Below are 19,670 nucleotides of genomic sequence, written 5' to 3' on the forward strand. Positions count from 1 at the left end.
TCACTGAACAAATATAAGTATTTGTTTATTTTTTCCCTGATTTTTGTTTTTACGTTAGCGGGTACTGTTATTTGAAATAGTTGTGTGAACTTTACTGCTTCGTCTGTTTGAACAATATCGGGCTGGTTATAATTGGTGGTTCGGTCAGTCCTGTTTCCGATTCTGGTAAACCTTCCATTGTCTGATGTCATTTACAGCTTAAAGTTGAAACTTTTAGTAGGTTTCAGTGATGTTAATTAGCCTCTTTTGTTGGCATATCCGCTGATGGATCACCTTGGCAACATTGTCGTGTCGTTGGAGGTATTCAACAAAGGCTAACATTGAGCAACCATTGATGATGTGCTCAATTTTTCTTAGCCTATGTTGCATAATCTACAGAGATCTGAGTTCACATCCAGGTCTTTGATGATGTACTTCTTATAATTCTTGGTAGCGACCGCCAGATCTTGAATACCTACCATGATACCTCTCTCAGCGAATATGTTTTCTACTTGCAGACCTTATTGTATTGACGCCTAATAACTTTCTTTGTATCTTTGGACCATGAGCGTGTATACAGATAGTTTTTACTTCAAGTCGTCCAGTAACACGGTACATGTATGGTTGTCTACATTAAGGAGCTTGGTTATTATTTGTGCTCTATTTCTCTCAACTTTCCAGCTTGTTTCCAGCATTGTATTGAATAAGCTGACCAATCTGTTTCCTCAGCTTACTAATCTTATGTTCTATTCACTTTTATCATGCAGGTTTCCGTTGTGTTCTTTTTTGGCTAACAATTGTACCGTTGAATGGTTGTCGTTCGTGCATGTTCAGTGCTATTAATGCGCCTACATAGACTAGGCTGTTGATCGCCTCGAAAGAATTACTTTTCTATAACTTACCTTTCATCATGGCGTTCACCCTAGTTGGTACGTCACTGGTGTACCGGTTTTCATTCAATCTGGGAAGAATGTGTCTAGTGTCCGGGTCCATTCGGAAGTAAAGAAATTAAGATTCTTTAAAGATACTTTGTGCTTTGTCTATGGATTCGGTTTGGCCTACTGGAAGCCTCTTAACTTGTTGGTACAGAGCCCTCACGATGTTCTATCATCTCTATTTATTTCACTCTTGATTTCAACAATATCCTCAAGTGTAAGGGGCGGTTATTGACAAACATGTTTGATAAAGAATATTTTGACAAGTTTTGGTAGCTAATTTCGGAAATTTTTTTGTGGCGAAGCGATGAAGTTCATGGCTGTAATGAACTAAGTAGATCAGTCTCCATTTTTGTTATTTGAAGGTAAGAACGGTAGATATACTTGTTCACATTAAGTATCCATTTTCCGTTTCCTACTACAGCCTATACTGGAGTCGATTAAGAGAATTTTACCGAAGCATTCGATTCAGATGAATTTTATTAAGACGGATCAACGATCCGGGTTGGCCGGGTTTGAGTTGTCTTGCGAACGAAATCGGTTGAAGGGCGCTTGAACCACTAACTTCAATCTGAGACTGTTATCTAGTCGCACTGGCTGCAGTTCCAGTGGCTAATAAGTCTGAGGCTTAGTTTCTTATTTTTTAAATTAGCTTATCACAAGTAAGTGGTGTTAGCCTGTCTCTGGGTTATTAGACTCTGTTATCCAGTATATTGAGAACAAGAAGTGTAGTGTATCCGTTACCCATTCCGTAAGTGAAATATAAACACTACTTTTCTTACGTAGAATTAAAATTCTAAAAAAATAAATAAATTAAAATTCTAAATTATTATTAATCCTTTTTTTTGTATAACGGGCATCAACTACTCTGGTTATTAGCCCTTATTCTACGCTAAAGCTTTCCCGCCCTGATTACAGATAGTGACCAATTCAAAAAACCAGTCTGGTCGTGAAAACAGACTTCTCATAAAATATTAAAACCCTCAAAAAACAAAAGTTGACAAGGGGATACAGAACCCTCCCTTGCCCCTTAAAAATATACAATCCATTTTTAAAGAAATGTTGTCAGAATTATCAAAACGGGTGTAAAGGGCTCGCAATTATTAAAAACACATCCTTAAAATAAACTCGCTTAGAAAATTTACTTTATAAGATTTACCGCCTTTCTTTTTTCCTGTTTAGCCTCCGGTAATTACCGTTCAGATAACATTTCAGAGGAGGAATGAGAATGATATTATCAGTGTAAATGAAGTCTAGGCTTGAACAATCTCAGTTCTACCATTCCTGAGATGTGTGGTTAATTGAAACCCAACCACCAAAGAACACCATAGTACTTAACACCGGGATAGTACTGGTATCCACGATCTAATACTCAAATCCGTGTAAAAATAACTGACTTTACTAGGACGAACGCTGGAACTCTCGACTTCCAATCAGCTGATTTGGGAAGACGCGTTCACCACTAGACCAACCCGGTGGGTTAAAATTTATCGCCTAGGTTTGCCTTAGGCCACCCTTTTTATTTCTTTTCTCAATTTTTCTAACGGCCTCTACCCCTGAAGACTGAGGCCTCGGAGATGGAATTTTTATTCATCTCCAGTACCACCGATGGTGGTAGAGAGGATTTTTTGTAAGACGTTATGGGTAGTACTGCATTCAAATCTAAACTGGATGCACTCCCCAGTATAATTTTCTGGGGGCCAAAAATTCCCCCGCTCAAATTTGGAGTCGTCTGTACTTTCAGAAGCTTCACAGCTACTTGTTGTACAATTCCTTTGTCTACCATTATCATCTTTCTGACTCCCCTGTTTGGGAATTTTCTATATCTGAACATTGACCTCCCTTACATTAGGTTCAGACTTCTTCTGTCTTTTTATTAAATTTTCCTTCACCTTATGACTAGTTGAAGGCTCATTCCCGGGTTTAAAAGAACTCTTTTGTTCAGTGGTAACTGGTTTTTTCTTCGCCGGTTTTGGGCTGCTTTCTGTGGCTGGTTGACTTTTCAATTTCTCACTGATAATGCGTTCAATCATATTAGCTAGGGTTGGTGTTAGCTCAGAGCTTACGCCTTTCGGTTTGAAACAAGTTGCAGTAGCCGCAGCAATCTGTGTATAAAACGTTGTTACCTTTGGTGATCTACCATTTATAATTTTTTTTGCTTCGATGTAGCTGATCTTTTGTATGTACCTCCTTAATTGCTACTTCTTCCTTATACATTCAGCAGTTCTGAGATCTTGCTAAATGATGCTCATGACAATTGTTAGGAAGGTAGATCCCTGCACGGGTAATCCGGATGTAGTGGGTTACCACAAGCACAGATTTGTTTCCTTGTACTTGGTGCTACTATATGTCAGAATCTCTGCAATAGAGTCGGTAGAACGGAGGTACTTCCAATCTGTGAAATTAGCCTTTATTTTTTTCCGGATACTTCGGTATACTAAAGATGTGGACATGCGACGCGGAGGATATAACTTCTCGGTTGCGTCGTGTGTTTAATTGTCAACATTCTTTAATAGTTTCCTCTTTTGTGCAGTACAAGTCCCTGCACACGACTTCTTCCTTTTAGGTATTTAGAGTAGTGCGGTGCAACTTCAATACCTCAATATCCATCACTCCAATCTTCTTGGATTTGAGTAGCCGTGACAATTGTAAATCATTGACGATTCCTTCAGACAGTCTCATAGTACTCTTTCTTACCTTCCTAGCCGGTCCTCCTGCAGCTTCCGTGATGCCTCGAGCTATCATCTATCCCGTTGATAACCAAATATTCTTTCATCGCTACACTACACTTTGGTCGAAACTTGGTTCAATCCGTCTTTTCTTCATCACTAAATTCCTACGGTGTTCCTTCACTTCGCTTGTGAAGACGAAGGCTCTTCAGGACTGGGAATTTTGTATGGATTCTCTGCTATAGAAAATGTGGAAGTAAGGGAATCCGTTAAAGACGCCAATTAAGGTGTCATAAGATGCGGGCGGAGAGGCGGTTGGGCATGCCCCGGATCATTGATCCTAACTGCTTTCCACAGTCACCATCCCCCACAAATTTAACCTGGACAGGAGAGTGAGGCACTGCCAGACTCATTATACCGATGACCCAGGGCTCTTACAAAGCAATAAGGGCTCCGAGACACTTACCACTGGAACAGTCCTTGCCAAAAGCCAAAGTGACCGGCTCACATTGAACAGTTCAAAACTTCGGCAGAGCAAGCTCACATCAGCTTAACTCCACAGTTTTCACTACTGGGAAGAGGATAAGCACTCCCGATCCACATTCCGCTCAATGTCGGCAAAAACAATTACGGTCATATATTATTACCCTTCTCTGCAAACAGTGAAACCGTGAAACCGATAAGCACAACCGTGACCAGCTTGGTTATTATTATTATTATTAATTACAAGATCTTTTGTTTACACCTCTCACTTTTTTCTGTGTGTGTGTATATATATATATATATATATATATATATATATGTGTGTGTGTGTGTGTGTGTGATATTACCGTTATTTTCTGTCAGAAGGCAGACTCTGAAGGAGAGACTTCAAATTAAATTCGGTAGGAGGCGTTATATTAGAAGACAGAGTAGTAATATTGTTACTATACCGTTCCCTACATCCCTCTCACATAGCTATCAACGCCCTCTATCATGGGTATCTTTTGGTCTATAGGGACACTTCCAAAGATACCCTAATACTCTACTGATCCTCTTTCATGAACTGACACACACCTTCCTACTTTAATGTAAACTTAAAACATACTCATCTCGACAAACCTTAAAACAGATTTAACTTTCCATATTACAATACATATATATCCATCCATCACTGATTTTATTCACTATTCTAGATGTAGTTTGCTTAATAATTTTTAACATTGTCGGCGGTTCACAAAGAAAATAATACATTTTATATTTTATGAAGGATTTTTGATGTTTTAATTTTGCATACACACACATATATATATATATATATATATATATATGTATATATATAATTTGGAAGAGATTTGTAATGTAATGTAGACATACATTGAAATATAGTTCCAAACGAAATTATTTTCTAAATGGATTGTTACCTAAATATTATAGGGGAAAGTAAGCATATTTTTCCTGATAATTTTCCAAGGAAGAAGTTGTTCAGCAAAACAAAAATAGTCTTTTGCCTCATATTATAAAAATGACATTTAATTACTATTTCATTTCGTACTACAAATTGGAGCGTCATTTCATTAAATTTTAAACTGGACTACATTTATTATAAGGATGACAAAAGTAATCAAAAAAGTGATGTAAAAATTTACAAAAAAAATTCACCGACTTGAAGCTAATTTAATACATAAATTAATAATTCAGCTCAACAAAATACAAATTCGACTTAATTTTTTTATTACTTCATTGTCTTATTATCATTCATATAACTATTATAACTCATAAAACTGAGGACAATTTTCCGGACGAACTCTACAAGATCGCCCAAAAGAAAGTGGTTAAAATCCCACGTTCTCAGACAAAATAAAAAATAAACACAGAACAACAAACATACATAAAACGATTAAAAAAAATTAAATGCAAGTGCATTAAAAATAGAATTAAGAAGAATTGCAATTACTTTTCGGATAACAAAAATAAATAATAATACTTAAACTAAATCAAAAGGTTTAACCCCCAAAAACCTCGTCATAAAGAAACAAAAAAAGTTACTACAGTGTATTTACAAACTGAGTCAGTCAAACATACATTTATATATTTATGGTCTGAGCATACATTAATCTTTACAAATTTTATATGTAATGTATAAAAAGCAAGACCTCGATATGTTACAACGGTCAGAAATATTCAAACACACTCGACCTACTGTTCAAAAATATCCATTAAAGATCAGCTACAATTCAAATCTCATATCTTTCATTCTATGACAGGATTCAAAATTTTCCTCTACTCGACTATGACTAATACACTCTTCCGATTTCGCTATTTCTCTCTCATTAAAAACAAAATCGTTAATAAAGTAGATCACTGAAAATCATCAATAGCATAGCGAAAATCCTCAATAGCATGTATACACATATTTTTATATTCGTATGTAATTAGTTACTACTAATTACTGCAGTGGTGTATCTTATTTATATTTATTTTAAAAAAGGTCTACATTTAAAGTTTGTCTGTTTACCGGCCGTTAAGTCGGTAGCTTGCGGAGAATTATATTATTAAAAATATATATTTCCACGTACAATTTATTTAAAATTTATTTCTATATTATTTAGCCTTTTATTTAATATTAATATCGAGTAAATATCCATAGCTACGATAATTATTTTTAACAAAAGTGGATATGGCTCTCTTTGATTGACTAATTCGGGATGTTTGTTCCATTAACAGAGTTAAATCAACAAACTTTTAAAATTTTCAGATAATTTTATAAAAATTATAACTGTATAAAAGCAGACAAATCACCATATAAAAATAACCACGAATGATACTTTAACTTAAATATTTTGAAACCCAATTGTATTACACGTAATTCTTTATGATAAACATGAATGTCAGTAAGGATAAAATAAATAAATTTAATTTACAATTTTTTTTAAAGTAACTCGAGTATAGGTCTACGCGAATTTAAATCAAAAATAAAAATAATATAAAAAATATTTGTTTTATTTATGTATTTATGTATTTTTGGTGAGGTTTTTTAGCACGCAATAACATTTATTTAAATATTTTAGTAATTTAACCATTTCATGCTTGCTTAGCACATGATTATCTCGACTAGTACGTGAATTATAAAAGATTCTTCTATTCTTACATTCAAATAGTTGCTCGTAAATTATTTATTACTGTGCTCTGGAGTTTTTTCTACGGTAGTTATGTATTTAAATATGTGTTTTGTTTAAGTATTATATGAAAATGTTATAAAAGGGCTAATTATACAACTCAGTTGATGGACTGCCGTCGCAAAAAAAAAAAAGGAAATAAAGAAGATACATTGTTAGAAATCGATATATCACTCTTTTTTTATGATTACCTTCTTAAAATGATAATAGTCCAGGTGTATTGACAGTTCTATGATTGTCTCCGAAAATATTCTCTTTTTTTCAAGGGCCCTATGAGTGTCTGTTGACAAAATTTGTAAAATATTCTATCTAATACATTTTTATAGAATTTTCACATAATAACGTGCAGGTTTTTATTTTGAGTAGAACTTCAAGTACAAGACAGTTTTTCATGATAGTTTCCTTACTTTACTTATAAGCCGCTTAGTAGATATAACGATACTAGAGTCACGGTCATTTTCTATAAGAGTAATGATGTTAACTATACAGATACTTTTACGATAAATGAATTCACCGTTTTCAAGCCTAATATCACCTACCATTTTGGTATAATATTACAATAATACCGTAAATAATATTCGTCTATGTGAAAAATTCAACGCGGAACCACTTCTTGTATCCTAAGCATAGGAAGCGTATTGTTGAACACGTCTATGCTGTTAACAGAGTATAATCTGCGTACTACGTTACATAAAAAGTCGTTTGCCGTCAACAGCAACATACGTCTATATTTAACTTTTTTTTTAGTTTATCTGTAGAATTAAATCATAAATATGGTAAAATAACGATATTAATTTTTCGACTTTGATATAATCTGTTTTAGTCTTAACTTTTTACGTTAAAAGTAATAAAATGAAACTTTTAATTTCATAAAATTAAAAGTAAATTGTTGTCATCTGTACTTTATATCCTTTTATTTCCTAAAACTTTACTCTCTGAGGTGATTCTTATATTGTGAAGCAATCAGGTTTCTCACCATACGTATTTCCTGAAAGTATACAGTCCCTACCTATACTTTTGAAATTATTTTTTTACTTAATAATAACGCAACATTAAGGAAATACAATATAATACTGCCGGTGTGACTTTAATGAAGTGAATCGTATTCCTGACAATGACTATAAATATTTTTTCTTCGATTTAAGATCTTATATTTTATTACTAATGATATTTTATGTAGCTAGTTCCATAGATAGTTCCATAAACTGGATATGTTTACCGAAGTAAATCTCAACATGAAGAAATAAAGTTATATTTCTGAGATAAAAATAAAAATGATAGGGAAAATACTGATAGGACGGGAGATTTAAAATTGGAAAAGCATTATATCTTGTTATATCATTTCAACGAAAAAGACTTACATTATCTTGTTTCTTACCGTCGTATATATAGGAAGTAAACGTTAACGAGATCAGTGTTTAAAGTTCAAAACGCTTATTAATTCTGCATAATTCTTAATAATACTTGAACGATATTTCGATATTAAATGTTAGAGTAAATAAATGAATTTGTAATGTATCATCCCTTCAATATATTTGCCTTCGCCTGGTTTCTGCTTTAATGACAGGGTGATTATATTTGCGTAACATAAAACAAAACAATTATTTTTTCTACTACTAAAGTCATTAAAAGAGTAATAAAATATTTTTACGTGCATTTATTTTTAATTAAGATATTATATAGACAGTAAATTAGTAAAAGAGGAATGTGAGGATTGGAAAATTATAAAACAGAGGAAATAAAATATGAGGGAAAAATATAATAATGAATGAAATATTTAAAAAGAGGAACATTATTTGCATGAAATTTATGAGACTGTTTTTAATTAATTATTTGTTTATTTAGCCAGTAACATTTCAACATTTGGATGATGCAAGAAAAATATAACTGCAGAGATGTTAAAATACGTAAAACATTTGAGATATGCGACACAAATTTATGTTTCAGGGAAAATTATTTCGAATTATGATTAAACAAGAACGATCAACGTAGGGTTGAAGCAATACAAATAAAACTTATCAATTAATAACAGTCTGACTATCGCTTTCGCCTATAGCAGTATTTTTTACTGTTTATATTACCATTGTTGTAGTCTGTTTTATATACGTGATGAAATCCAGCAGTTTGCTTCATATAAAATAGTTACTGATTTAAAGAACAAGAAATTATTTTATTAGGGGAGTCTTTTCTGGATCGATAAGCGTGTATAATATTCTTAATTTTTATAATGATTTATAATAATTCTGATTTCTTTAATATACACAGGTTTTCTGTTTATTTTAAAAACGTTATTTTATAACATAAATAACATGATCACTGTATACCGACAAATTCTAAAAAATACTTTTTTTTTATTTATTATGGCTGATTCTGCTTCTAAACATGAGAAAGGAAAATTAAAACAAACAAAAAATGAAGAAAAACACAAGGTATACAGATTATTTATTATTATATAGACAATCAAAATGTAGCAGCAATTAATTCGTAGTGAGAAAATCTGCTAGAAACACGCGCAGCAGTGAAAATGTATTAATGAATTATATATTGATAATCGTTAAATAATATATATACAAACTAAATAAGTTAGAAAATTATCTAAACTAATAGAAAACTTACTAATGCAATTCATTAGGTCAACAACCAATCAAACAAAATAACGAAAACAAAACCAGAAGATCTTGACGTTTCGTCCAAGATGTAGGACTTTATCAAGACAAACCACAAATGACAAAAAACAATACCAACAAACACTTATAAAAAACCCCCTACCCACTAATCTAATAAAAACAAAAAACCCAATACTAAAAATGATATCATTTTCATAGATACTCCCACCACCAATCCAATGATAACATTAAGAAAAAAATTTAAAAAAACCCGAAACCCATAACCCCCTAGCTACAACCACCCTTGCATAACCCCCTAGCTGTTTTTTCTTCTTAATGTTATCATTTGAATGGTGGTAGGAGAATCTATGAAAATAACATTTTTAGTAATGGGGGTTTTTGTCTTTATTAGATTTAGATGGTACGGGGTTTAGAAGTGTTTGTTGGTGTTGTTTTTTGTCTTTTGTGTTTTGTCTTGATAAACTCTACATCTTGGACCAAACGTCGAGGTTTTCTGCTATTGTTTTTGCTATTTTGTTTGTTTTGTTGCTGACCTAATGAATTGCATTAGAAAGTTTTCTATTAATTTGAATAATTTTCTAACTTATTTAGTTTTTTTATATTTGTCAAAGAATAGAGTACTTTATATATATATATATATATATATATATATATATATATATATATATATATATATATATAATAAATGAAAACGTGTAATAAAATAGTTTTGTGACATTTGCTTACGTTGTATTTAGAATGAAAGATAACAATATTAATTTTTATAGCGTGGAAGATCTCTGTGAAACGGTAGTGATTGGTATATTGCCGCCATTGGAACTTCGCTAAACATGAATCCGAATGGTTCTTTACACCATTTCAATTCGTTCATTTCCACGAAGACTGCAAACTCCAGTGAAGATACTTTGTTTTGTGGAAACACTTGTCGAGTTACTTTTTCCGTACTGTAAATATGCTTTCGTCTACTTCCAGAATGATACTGCTAACTTTTTTCTTAAGTTAGGGTAAGAGAATTGTTGTAACTTTGTTACTCTACATCTTTCTCATGAAATTGTTTTAGTCAGCTTTTTTCCGTCGTCAATAAACCAATAGCGTATGTAAATATCCTAAGAAAATTCAATTATATGTACAACTAATGAAATCAATCATAAAATACCCTTCGGAAAAAACGGATATCCGTTAACTAGTAAATATCGTTTCTTATATATTTAAGTATTTTTAACATTTAATTTTTTCCAGTTAATTCATTTTTTTAGAAAATTAGATTTAAAAAATGCATTTTATATTTATTAAAAAATTATGAAATCAAAAAAAAAAAATTAGAAATGGGTACTTCAATAATAAATTAATTAAAAATAAAGTGTTTATATCATAAGAAAAGTTTGTTTTACTTTGTTTTATAACTGAGGTATTTAGAGCGCAAAATTTGTTACAACGACTGACATCTCTTATCATCTCAGCTTCGATGATATTAAATTGAAAAATGATTTCTAGCAAATTGCAGAAAATCTCGGTTGTTTACTCTTCTTTCATAGTAATGTTGCCTCTACAGTAGACGTATTTTTTCTGCTTACTCTACGGCGCCACAATCCAAAAGTGCCTCGGCTACACTTAAAAATTTCATCCGATAGAAATGATCAACAGCCACTCGATATCACCTTCGCAAAACTAAATTCGGACATTCTTCCCTATATTCTTCGAGTAAACTGTTTTTAAACCTTTATTATCTATCATTAATTCCTAATTGATATCGTCTTTTATTTTTTTTTTTTTTTAGCTACAAAATCCCTTATTCATATACTTCACCTCATCCTTTAGCAGCAAAACTAAAGAAATTTTAAACTTTAGATTCTAAACTTTATATTTAGTAACAAAACTTGTAGAGAATTTAATTCTGAGAAAATTCATACCCAATAAAAAGAAAATAAAAAATTTTAAACACCGGTTTTTTATTGAAGCAAAACAGACGAAAAATAGATCGAATATCATATTATTCTTTCTTTACCTAAAACATATTATTCTTAATATAGGTAAAAAATTACATGAAATAATAAATGGAAGCAGAATAACCAATCGCAGTTACTGTAATTTTTCGAAATTTCCTCCTTCACAATGTACACAGAACTTTGCCCGACGTAAAATATTTCCTAAAAATAACTTGTTTTTCGATATCGAATTTTGTGTTTTACTTCGGATATCTTAAAAACTACTGGAGTTACAATTTTGGGACCTGTTTTATCCTATGTCTGAACTCAAATTACTTAAGAAACCAGCAAATTTACCCCTTAATTTGGATCATAAAAATTACAGAAGGGCTTCTTTTTATTAAAAGAGTTGAAATCTGGGTGAAATCTTTTGCTAGCCGTAACTGGAAAACAAAGCGTTTCCAGATCTATGTTTATCTGAAATTTTTTCATTATTTTCACCAGTAAAACATATTCTAAACGTTTCTCCATTTCTTTGTGAGTCACTCTGTAAACTGTACATCCGTGAGAATCCTTAGCTATTTTACAATCAAATGATTTTTTACTCTTTCTATGTTCAATCGGAAGGTAACCACATCCTTAACCGCAGGTAGTTTACAATACTCTGTACGTATCATTAACAGACACCTTCCTTTTGCCTTCTTTTTCAATCCAGAAAAAGATTTCTAGTGAACAGATTGTCCATAAATGTATACGTGGATAAAACATATACAAAATTAATATTTTTTAATAAAAGGCAGCCATGCACAATGAATGTAATGCTTTATGCAAAGGCAAACTTGTCATTCAGTCACTATGGAGCTGTGGAACGGTCAGCGGCGTGCTTTCGCCATGAAAATGTTTTACAAACACGACAGTTGGGAAGGTGCACAGAAGGAGTTCATAAGTTCTCGTTTTTTCGTGTCATCTGTTTAGCAAAATTTTATATCATTTTCTTCTTAAAGTGATACAGTTTTATAATTTTTTAAATGTGTAAATTTTATTTATTTTTTTGTGAATGTTTTGTTTTTTTTTTAATTTCACCTGTTGCTTTTTAATCTTTGTTGACACTTTATTCAATGTTTTTCATAACTATTTTTAAAAAATCTGATGTGGATACCACATGACTTTTGTGTACGCCTATTAAATTACATATACACATTTTTTTTTTTAAATGATAAGTACAAAAAATGTTATTTCATTAATAACTTCTGATATTTTTGCATATTTTTTATTGTTTTATTGTAATTTTTTTTACAATCAGAGGTTAATAATTATTAATAAATCAATATATTTATATTAAAAAAACAAATTAAACAAAGGAAATGAAGTCAAATTTGAACCGATGTGTCTTCCCTTGGTAAGATACAAATATTTCATTAATTAAAATTTTATTTGGTTACAACTCTTGAACCGATGAGAAAATAAGTACCACTTATGATATCCAATATTTGTTTGAATTTTGGGCTTTTTTGTACACTTTTGATCCAGTCGATTTTAATCAAAAGGGAAGGTGTACAACTAGATGTTACAACAGTCCTAAATCAAAAAAATTTCAACATCCTACGGCTAATCGTTTTTGAGTTATGCGAGATACATACGTACGTACATACAGATGTCACACCGAACCTAGTCAAAATGGATTCAGGGATTGCCAAAATGGATATTTCCGTTGAAATGTGAAAACCAAAATTTTTCGCGATCACACCTTTTCTTCGTACAAGGAAATAATTAGGTTAGATTTCAGTTTATGTTTAAGTCAAATGTATTTATGGCCATTCCAGTTCAAAGTAGAAAGTTTCTTCTTGAATCTTCACAAAATATGCCGATTAATTATACTGTACGGGAGCTTTTGTAATATAATTAAGCCTTTAAAAACTGATATAATGAAATAAAGTTTAAGTTTTAGTAAGTTTAAGTTTTAGTAAGGTAAAGTTATTAGGAAAAATATAAAATTATTACAAAAAGTTTTTCGATTTCTAGAAAAGTATATAATTTTAACAAATAGTAGATCTTAAATAAAAGTTTCAGTAGTTCAAAATCATAAAAAGTATAGATAAGGATAGGAGAATAAATTAATAAAATACAACGAAATTATGGCCATAATTAGTTTTTTGAATGATTTTTCAAACTATTATTCCTCGTTCATCAAAAATAAATTTTTGAATTATATTTTTTCCTTTAACTCAGGAAATTTACATATCAAAAATATAAATATAATGCAAAACATTTAATCCGGTATCTAAATATTTTAAATATTTAAAAAAAAAGTGATTTATCGTATAAAAGATAGAAACATCCGCGTGTTCTCTTAACGTCAGTTTTGTTAAATTGTTTTCGTGGTTTTATTAACAACCGTCATTACTTATATTTGAAACCGGAAATGGTCGTGCGTGATGAGGGGGGTAATGAAATTTATCTGACGTTAGGAGAGCGTTAGATAAATTTCTCCTTTCAAGTTATTGCAACAGTCAACTACTACTCGCACGTGTTAATATCATTAATACTTCGTCTAGTCAGCAATGTAATATACCAATTTATTTTTCCCGTTCTCTAGTCAATTGTGTACGCTACAATTATTTGTCCATTTACAAATAAACAAATGAGATACGATTGCATATGCTTACTATGTGAAAGCGATAATAGTATCCTTGCAGCGAATTTTTATTAAAATACATTCATTTTTTTTTTCATTTTTTCATTAATAGATTATTAAATAATTTAAAAATGCAAAAATAGTTATGTTATTTTTAAACCGTAAAATACAGGTTACTGTATACATTTAGTATATATTTCAGCTTTCAGTCAGAGAATTTATTGTATGGTACCAGACGGAGCCATTTATTTCAAGCCTGTATGCATAATAGTCAATGGTAAAATATAGACGTACAAGATTCCAGGATTTGAACCGTTATTCTTTTGTTAAATGTTTTAATTTTACATTTAAAGATGTATTTTATTTTCATAACAATTTAGTTTTATTTTTTTTTTGTTTTTATTTATTTTCTATGACGGCTATACATTTCTGTTGATACGGTCTGTTTTATTTCAGTATTACGTATTACTGTGCACAATACTTCTGTTTCTCCCTTTCTGTAGCTGTCAGCTTAGCAAATAATAGCCTCATCTCCGTCTGTCAGTAAACGAGAACCGAATGAACGGTCAATAAAATCGGTCCGTTGGATAAACAATGGATCATTTCTCGTCCGATTTCATTTTAATCTTTTTTTATTTATTTCCTTTTTTTTAAGTTAAATTGTTTTAGAAAACTTTTAAAATAGTATTGTGATGATAAAAAAATATTGGATCCGACTTACTTCTCGCTGACGTTTTTTGAATATGAATTTATTAAGTTTTTTAGACTGCTTTAAATAATTAATATCACTTCAGATCATGAAAATAGGTCGTCGCTTATTATATTTCATTCAGATTGTAAAAGGTAATTGAACATAGTTCAATTTTTTTTCTACCGTAAATTCTTTGAAAGTTTACGACAGTACCATATAACCTATTTAGTTTTCTTTAATTTTTAATCCCGGAATATTACTTTAATATTTTTTACGGAATATTAGTAAATTAAAAAATCAATTAAAATTTGAAAAAAGTGACTTATATTTTGAGAATTTGTAAAATTTTAAGGTTCAGCTATCTAGAAAGTTTTAGAAAAAAACAGTCACATCTTACGAGAGCAGATTTTACCGTTATTGTCTGCAATATCGAAATTTTTCCTACTTGATTGAATGGAAAGAATCTGGTAAATAATTATCAGATTTTTAATTTTTTTGACGATTAATGAAATTAGTTTGGAAATATTTTATTATATGCAAAGGTAGTTTAGTAATTTAAAAGATAAATGACTAGAAAAGTTATTATTTACTCATTGAAAATGAAACAAAAGCTACTTTTCAACATCCTTAGGTACATTTAGGCACCATTTTTCTGTGAGCTTTACTTTTATTTCAATAGTGAAGAACTGTTCACCTCGGTGTCTGAGCCACTCTTGTACCCCATTCCTTTTTGCAGGTCTCACATTATTTTTTAGTATGTCATAGTAGTACTCAATATGTTAATTGTACATTGTCCTTCCAATTAATTGTAATAAACTGTATCTTTATAGCTCCAAAACACTTTTAGCGTCACTTTTCCGGGTGACGTGTACGTTATGAACATTTTATTAGTGGGCTTACACTGATGCTTCCATTCCAAATTCTGACTTTCGGATTTCGGCTCAAAATTATGAATCAGGTTTCATCACATGTTATTTTGCAATCTAAAAAAACCTCCGTTAAAATCAGTCGTTAATATTCCGTACAAATATGAATTATGGTGTCCTTGTGATTTTGGGTCGACCGTCTCGAAATCAATTATGAATACGTTTTGCATCAATTCAGCCTATTATAGATAATGGAATGGACAATCCCGATACGCAACTACAAAGCAACTTCCAGCAATTTTCCAAATGTTTACGCCGTTCGTCCTTGCGAATAAGATCATTAAAACAATTTTTCAAAGGTTAAGTCGAAACTTCCACCGGTCTTCCGCTACAATTAAAATCAGTGATTCTTCTTTTACCTAATTTAAACTGTTCGATTCGCTTATAAAAATTTGCACGGTTAATACACTTTTACCACATTGTTTTAACATTCGCGATTGAATTTCGGCCGGTTTTACATCTTAAAAAAATACAGATCTTATTATATCATACTGTTCTTCCACGGTACAGGTTTCAAGCGGAGCGGATATTTTAAAATAAAAACTCGAAATTATTTGAAATTATTGACAATTGGAGTAAGAAAGAATTAAAACTAGGAAAAGAAACTTTGGCCTAATTAAACATAAAGTAATCAAAATTCTATAAAATATTTAATATAATTTTTTTGGTATCTTTTATAAGAAAAAATTACAATTTTTTAAGCTATTAGTCTTATTCAAAGCTGTTCTTTCAAAAAATAGTAAAAAAATGGCTCATTAGCTAAAATATTTTGAATATTAATTATATAGTTTTTCTTTTTACTTTTCCGTTTAGATAGCGCTATAGCTTTAGAAGGTAAAATATTGTAATTTGGGCATATGCGGTTTTCACCGGATCTTGACGTTTTGACACCTAAGGAACCCAAAAACCGGATGGAAATTTTCCCGTTGGTATGTACGTGTGTTCGATGTTTCCCTCTAAATCACCTTATATCTCCAGAATTACTAGGCCGATTTTGACCAAACGTGGTCAGATTACTTCTGTATCTGACTTTTAACTCTAAAAATCAAGGTGGTGAGACTGTAGAACAAGGTCACCTTCAGTATCTCGAAATTTCGCCTAATTAAGGTCTTACTTTGCTTAGGCGCATTTGTTAACGATTAAAAAATAACAATATTTGCAACAAAAGAATTTTTGCAAAATCGCACCCCACCTCAAAAAAATGCTCCAAATTACTGCTATGTTGAGACGTCACAGATGAGCGGTAGAATTAAATAAATGAATAATATTTAAAGTGTAAAAAAGTAACTCGGTCTGGCTGGGTCTCGTAATCCATCACTGGGATGACTCAGTACCTGGTGCGTTAAGCCTCGCGGCTATATCAGTCTGCCGACCTTACAGGCGAAATTTGTTCTATGTTAGTTGTGAAATTACATTAGTTTAGTTAGTTAAAAGCCAATAACACAGTTGTAGAAGTACAACTGTGTTGTTGGCTTTTTTGTTATTTTTGTTAATTTTTTTTTTTCAAATTAACTTTCATGGGACGGGAAAACCGATACGAACAATAAGTATAAAAGTTTTGGCCTACAGTAAATGTTTTATAAATTATTAAGTCTATTCTATTGTCCCTCTTAATTGGTCAAAAAATAAAAACAAAAACAGATTTCGTACATTGAATTTTTTCTAGCTACTTGATGTGATAATATAATTTACTTGATCTCATTGAGGATAAATTCATTTGTTTATTAAACTGTCGATTATTTTACCGACAACTACTTTAAAACTTCTAATCGTCATTTTCTATCAATCGTATAATTCCATACTTAGCCTACCGTTAAATTGTCAATATAATAATTTTATATATTTAATTTAGAAGTAGGAAAGTACCGTTTACCTGTTAAAACGGTGAAATTAATTATTATTTAAAAATGATATCAAAGAGAAAAAAGCTTATTTTTACGGGTAGTTAAAGTGCCGACTTTGTTTTCTAATAGGCGGCGGTAAACGTTTTTGATGGGTTATGCACACTTCGTAAACCTTCAGAAAAAACAGTTCCGACAAAGTCGTCGTTAGACCTTTATACATATACAGGCTTATATATAGAATACACATAGTTTGTTGTTGTTGATTACAGAAAGGGACGAGAGAAAAGGGTGTTCGGGTGGAATCGATGAAATCAAGAGTAGTCGAACGGGGGTAGGTCTAACAGCGAGTACGGTACGAGTAGATAGCGGCATGGTCGCTGGCAACTGCAATTTACGAGATGGTTTGTCAGGTTTGAACGAAGAATGCGCGGCGAGGGTGGTGGGGCCATCGCCTTGAGGGAATACACTACGGACCGACCGGGAGAATCTTCCCACCCTATCGTTCGCTATAAACTCCCCGTTCCATATTCTTATCAATGTGCTCGTCGCTTCCCTAGACCGGCCACGCCGCGCCGCCTTCTTGAAAAATCCATATTCTCTTCCTCATCACCTTCAATGAACAAGGGACCGCCCGTTCTTCCACCGGGTTGAACTCTTTCAATCGGTTTTTCATGTGATTTCACACTATTCATAAAGTCCAGGATAGGGTATTTGAATGTACACAAAGTACATCTCAAATTTTTCTCTTCCCATAAACCTGCAAGATTTACGGATATTGCTGAACGCTCTAAGAAGTATTGAACTTTTAAAATTACCCCGTAATTTACAGCGGCCTTTTCATTGATAATAATGAAAATTATTTACAATTCTTTGACAATAATCATGGTATAAATTTCCACGGGGAGTATATATGAGTAAAAATATGAAGTACGATGTTACAGATTAAAATATATATTATAAAGATATTTATTATATTAATCTGAATAATTTCATAAATGACAACACCAATTTTATGAAATTCCTTCGTGTAACTTTCTTTCTCTCTCAGGAGGAACAACTAAAATATTATTTCCCCCTCATCAAAACGGAAAGGTTAAATCGAAGGAAAAACTGTATAGTTCTGTTTGGATTGAGAAAATAATTTTTTTTTTATTTCCAAGCCTCTTTTAAATGTCATATCTTACAACATTAGGAAGGTTATTTTTTGTTTATTTTTGGTTATTTTTCTATTGAAACATATTTAATGATTTAATTTTAGTTGTAATGTTAAAATATTCAATTTTTTCGGTTGAAAATGTTTACTTGCACCTTTTAGAAATATCTATCGATACAATAGAAATATAGAAATATTTATCATACAATGCTGTTAAACTATACCTTCAAATTTTATATTTTTGTTTTATAAGGAAGACAAAATAATTTGAAACTTTCGAAACACAAATGATTTGTAGAATTTCAGATTTTTAAAACTCTCTTTGTTTGTTTCCTTTTGTTAAGGTGTCCGGGTTTTATTTTTAAATTGTGCGTAATTGGATTAGAGTAATAACTTTATTTATGTCTTACTAGTTTTATTTTTCTAATTATAAAATAGATAATTTTTTTATGAACCTAAATTTCGTAGAGCACAGAGTATATTAAATGTTACAAAGTAACATAAACAAATAATAAAGGTAAATAAGGTAACAAAATAGTTCATTCTTTATACTTATTGTTATCTTGATAGCCAGGTAACAAAGTATTTAAAAAGTCAGTAAGTTCTTTTTCTGAAATTGCTTACTCATTTTTTAGTATTCCATATCTGTTCGAACACATTTATTTTATTATGATAAAATTTACATTTTTTTAAGATACTAAGTGGTAGTTTTATGGATAAGGTATTCTCTTTTATGTTAAGCTGAATTTTATTTTATTTTGTATATAATGTGAATGTTTTGTAAATGTTACATTATGGAAGTTACTTCATAACGTTAGCATGATAGTAGTTTAGATCTAAAATCCTACAAGTATCGGTATGAGAATTGGCACAACAATAAAGACACTTAATTTTAATCAGCCTTCTGCATACATCAGGTACGATAGTAGGCGAATCTAAAACACTGAAATTTTCGTTTGTTTAATACTAATCTATAATGGATTATCAATAAGTTATTTACATTTTCTGTTATTCACTCGTTTTCTATTTATTTTTGATAAATCGATGTTAGAATTTTAAGTATTAATGGCTTGCAAGTTTTAACGTGCCGAAATAATTGCTCTATAAAGACACAATACCGGAGACTAA

The sequence above is a fragment of the Lycorma delicatula genome, chromosome 4, assembly GCF_047948215.1.
Source record: "Lycorma delicatula isolate Av1 chromosome 4, ASM4794821v1, whole genome shotgun sequence".
NCBI classification, from domain to species: domain Eukaryota; kingdom Metazoa; phylum Arthropoda; class Insecta; order Hemiptera; family Fulgoridae; genus Lycorma; species Lycorma delicatula.